The sequence below is a fragment of the Octopus bimaculoides genome, chromosome 3 (genome assembly GCF_001194135.2).
Source record: "Octopus bimaculoides isolate UCB-OBI-ISO-001 chromosome 3, ASM119413v2, whole genome shotgun sequence".
In the NCBI taxonomy this organism is placed as follows: Eukaryota; Metazoa; Mollusca; class Cephalopoda; order Octopoda; family Octopodidae; genus Octopus; species Octopus bimaculoides.
Genome location: NC_068983.1, coordinates 120146367 through 120151573, shown reverse-complemented (window position 1 = coordinate 120151573; position 5207 = coordinate 120146367). Strand labels below are relative to the sequence as shown.

Below are 5207 nucleotides of genomic sequence, written 5' to 3'. Positions count from 1 at the left end.
TTAACACTCATTCTAATATTTTTTTATGGTTTTCATTTCCAGGTCAAGATGTAAACATTAATCGGGTTTTGTAGCATATTAAGAGGTCATCGGGAATTCAGTCAACGAAAAAAAAAAAAAAATTTCCAATAATTCCGGGATATGGGTTTGCAGATGCGAAAATCGTGCAGGTGAAAAGATCAATGCGAGTGGGAGGTGAAATTTCCCAGGCTTCCACCTTACCCCATCCCGTTTTCCGGACTCATAAAAGGGTTTTGTAGCATATTAGGAGGTCACCGGAATTCATTCTTTACCGTGAAGTTAACAGTTTTTGTGGTTTTTGACTTGGCTAATACGAGTCTTCCGTACTGTAATTGTTATAGGCACACACATACATACATAGTTGTACGTATGTATATTAATGCGTGCTCTTTTTTTAATTTTTAACGCCATCGCCATAAGGTGAAGGATGACGTCTCCGCTTCTTTCGGTCTCTCCGTGCCCGGTAGAACAATACTGTTTGAGATTTGGCCTGAATGCTCACATTAAAGTGGCGTCTAAAAGCGCGACAATGGTCAGTTGGTGGTGGGAGACTTGATTGCTTTTGTGTGTGTGAATGCTTGTGTATTTATTTTACATTGTCAATTTGATGGTTTATTATTTCGTATTTATATTGAACTTGTATTGTATATATGTCAACGTTCTCGAGACAGCCAGAGGAATCATAACTTTGAATTTTATTGCATTTTTTCTTTTGTTAACCTTGTGGCCAATATATAATGGAGATTGTTATTTATTATCTGTTATTATAATAATAACAATAATTTTGGATGATACCGTCAGTAGAATGTCAAATAATATGCTTTGTATTTAGTCGCCTCAATTTATTTTCCAAGTTCAAATCTCGCTTAGGTCGGGTTTATTTTTCACCTTTCCCGGATTCAATAAAATATGTATTCGATCTAATCGAGTTTCTCTCTCTCTGCCAATATTTGTGGCTTCGTGCTTAAGTCAGAAATCAATATTTTTATTGTGCTAGTCTTTGACCGATTCTACCACTCCCCTATATGTTTGTAATTTTGCTTCACGCTTAAGGAAGAAGAATCGGTAGAGCGTCGGTCGGAATGCATTTAGTATTTTAATTACGTCCCTTTACATTCCAAGCTGAAACCCCGCCGGTGATGACTTTCAGCCATCGTGGGTCGATTAAATAAGTACCAGACAGAGAAAGCTTTCATCGACTGGTCCTATCTCCAAAATGTGTGGCCTCGTGCCAGTCTTAAGAATCACTATTGTCACGTGTGGACACAGAAAAGTACAAGTTAATTCCGTGATTGCAAGGTAAGAGACACACGCATATACACTGGGATGAATATATGTGATATGACCATATCATAGACAGCACTTGACGTTCAACAAGTGCAGTTTACTTGGGATAGTACTGCTGCTGCTACTACTACTACACGACGATGATTATGATGGTGATTGTGATGACAATGATGATACCTGATGGTACTGTTTGTTGCTCTTATATTATCGTTTTAATGTCACTTCAAAAGTGCAGTTGTCACAAGTGTTCTGCAGCTGTGTATCAAACACTACTACACTCTTACACTACATTCAATAGATTGTCTTATCCATCTATCTCTCTATCTATAAATATGTGTCTCTGTTTTGTTTCCCGTGTATGGTGCCTCTTTTGTTTAAATATTTCTTCTTAGCTAATCACTATTTCGAATCAAACATTCTTCAGTAATCCCACTTGCTTTTATAATTATTATTTATTTTAATTACGACTGTTGACTGTTATTATTCTGAGTATTTTTATAATATGATTTCAGTATTGGATTTTGTTCTCAGTAAATTAATTCCGTTATTTTATTCTCGCTTTATTATTATTTTTTTTTTTTATAATCCACCCGCTTCAGATCTCCGAAACATGATTCAACATCATTATATATTTATATATGTGTGTGTACACACAGCATTTTTATTATGGTGAAAAAATGTTGTTTTCTGTGTTGAGTTCTAATTATTTATTTATATTATAAACATAAATATTTCAGCAATATTATTTTCCAACTAACGTTACAGCAAAAATTTAAAAAAAAAAAAACCCTATCTAACTTCAAGACAACATTATCGACTTGAAGAGTTGTATTTATTGATCTTTTGTTGTTTCGTTTGGCAAAAAAAAAACCCTGCATATTTTCCAGGGACTAGGGTACCTGTTGATTTGAAGTGGCTTCTGTGGTGTAAGATTACAGAAATATTTGCGCTAATACCCGACCAAGGCGCTTCATTGTACTTTTTTTTTTTTTTTGAAGATATATAATTCTAGTGAACATGAGATATTCATCTGGAGAACACGAGACTATTTGAGAGAGCTAATTAGATTGTATCTGGTTTATCTAGTAATGCCATTTTAAGTGGACATAGCTGTTCCGTTATGCTACATCTAATTTTACATTGTCTCTCTGGGTCATTGCATTCTTTCAAAGCGTTGAGACTATCGGTTTTCTTATAACAGGGCACAAAGTTTTAGTATTTTAGAGGAGGAGAGGAATAACGCATATTGTGCACTATATTCACGCCTTTACTACCGGCTTTAGTGTCGTCGACTGGCTAAGAAATTCGCTTCGTAATCTTGACATTCCAGGTTCAATCCCACTGTGTGACATACTGAACCTCTGCTTGACCCCATGCATTGTGAGAGAAACTGGATTGACAAACTGTAGAAGTCCGTCAGATGGACTATACTTGTAACTAAAAGAGCCAACCTTGTCGCTATCACGTAAACCTTACTTAAAACTTACGTTAAGAGTACAAGTATGTTAGGAATACACAGCCACAAACACTAGAGGTCGTCCCGTTGATTGAACAACTGGAATACTTATCGCCCAAGCAGACGAAGATTCATGTATTTACTGTTTGGTGGCATAAATGAAATATATATGGCTTCCACTAGGGATTGAAACCGTATCGCGGTGTGGGCGTGTTGTACTCGCACAATCCTTCAAATATTATTCATAGCCAATATTTGCAAGTGTGAAATTATAAATATGTGTATTTTCCGAATGTGTTTTACTTTCCCTGAATATTTCAGATACGAACCAATGTAGGAACCTCGAGCAGTAAGTTACTGGACTTATCGAAATACAGGTCAAAGCTCTCGTAAATAAAGGAGGAAGATAATAGATAATTCATCGTAAATATACAATGTCTGAGGAGAAAAAAAAAAACGGATTATTAATTCCCCACCCCACCAAATAGTGATGACCTGAGTTTAAACTTTAGCACAGCGCCACCGTGGAATTTATCGGAGCCTTGTCACTATTTAAAGGATTATATTATCTATATCGAACCGGAAAGCAAAATTCTGTATTAAAAGTGGTAGATATGGTTGTGAGCGCGTAACAGTGAGTTGTCTAATACGCATATCAATGAAAAACAGCTTTCCACATCCAGTGAATTTTGTGCACTCAGAAGCTTGTTTAATCCCAGATAACTCTGATGAAGCAAACCTATGATTAAAAGCTTTCCGACCATAACCACACCATCACTTATTTAGACTGTTTTTTTAGGGTTACATTAGTTAATGGTATTTCTGGTTTTTTTTTTTTAAAACAGTAGGTGTGTGATTTAAAGGATATCTGACTGCTATGTCTAGCAATATGAGTGGCTGTCTAAAATTGCTTTATTTTGCCGGTGTCTCGTCACTACCCGGACATCAGTTTCAGCTTCTATTGGTCTATTACTCACACTACTGAGCTGTGTAAGTTTAGGTTGGTAGGTAGGTAGGTTTTAATCACAGCAGGCTTAACGAAATCCCGGTAAGATCTTATAATTTTCACGTTAATACAAAAAAGAAAGAAAAGTTTTTAATCATAACAATTTTATTATACAGTAATGAATAGAATGAATTAAAAACAGTATTCAATTTCTCTTATTTGCATCAAGGGCGCCATAATGACAATATGAAACAGTTTAAAACTGATACTGCACAAATGAACATACGGTAGAATTGTGTATGTGTGCGCGCGCGTATATGTATGTGTGTGTGTGTGTGTGTGTGTGTGTAAACAGCAGTTTGATAACTGTCAGGACACGAAACTCGTGACCTTTAAGTCACCCTGTAACTTCTACCACTTAATATGTATATGTTTTATATGTGTGATGTAGTCATGTCTTCTTTTTTTTTTAGTTTTGAAGGAGGAGGTGTAACCACTGCCTTTGCAAGTCTGTGACCAGTGAGATTGATGTCTTCAACCCTTTAGCATTCAGATTACTCTATCAAATGTAATGCTTATTTATTCACATTGTTTTGAATTAATCTTGCATTATCTTGGAGCTTCAAGATTTTGATGTGATCATATAGTTTTAGAATGGCATTGTAGGGTAGGTGTGACCTGCTGGATCTGGTCAGTTTAAGCATAAAGAAGGTAAAATATTTGGACTAGATATGGTTGGTTTAAATGCTAAAGAGTTAATATTCTGTTAGATGACTCCAGAAAAGACTGAGAGGAGAGTATGTGTTTGTGAAACAGTAGTCTAAATATGTTATTGAGTGACTTGATGCCAATCAATTGAATGGATTTTCTCTGAATGAGCACTATGCTGGACGAGGAAGTAGAACTCTAATGTGTGTCTCAACTGAGACACACAATTACTTCAGCCTACTGGAGTTATATAGATAGAATGAGGCATGTCACCCCTAGACTGAAACAGCTGTAAGTCATTGTCCCATTTTCGGTCACTAGATGTCCTTTTTTAATTACTGATATGACATAATACGTCGCATGTGTTTGTATATTATTATTGCCCGCTTAGTAAACAGGTAAATTGACACAATACAATGTCTGCAAGTTGATGAATACCACCTATTCACCTCCATTTTCTTATTGCTATATCTATATATACATACATATACCCTTCTGTCTGGCATTCACCATGGTAGATTGCGGATAAATGTATGTTTGTATGTATGTATGTATATATATATATACACATACACTCTTCTGTCCGGCATTCGCCATGGTAGATCGCTAGCCACTACACATTCTTTATTTTCTCTCCTTTTTCTTTCTGTTTTTCTTTCTGTGGAAGAGCATAGGCTCGAAACATTAGATTTTTTCACTTCCCGAGCGTTATACTAATACATCTGTTTGTTGTCTACACCACCTATCTTTTAGTTTTTTTGTGAATTCTCCCTATATATATATATATAT

At 35.7% G+C, this 5207-nt stretch overlaps 1 protein-coding gene across 5 annotated transcripts in view; it reads left to right on the top strand.

Annotated features, from left to right (window-relative positions):
• Window positions 1-5207, top strand: part of LOC106878124 (palmitoyltransferase ZDHHC3) — a 107782-nt gene that overhangs the window by 12032 nt on the left and 90543 nt on the right. The window contains exon 2 of one of the 5 annotated variants that reach the window (XM_052966505.1): window positions 4184-4278. The exons of 2 other annotated variants lie outside the window; for them this stretch is intronic. The gene's annotated coding sequence lies outside the window, so the exon portion shown is untranslated. Of the gene's footprint in view, window positions 1-1149; window positions 1321-1374; window positions 1492-4183; window positions 4279-5207 lie in introns of those variants that run through there. 2 more of the 5 variants (XM_014927239.2, XM_052966506.1) reach the window with 2 other exon arrangements.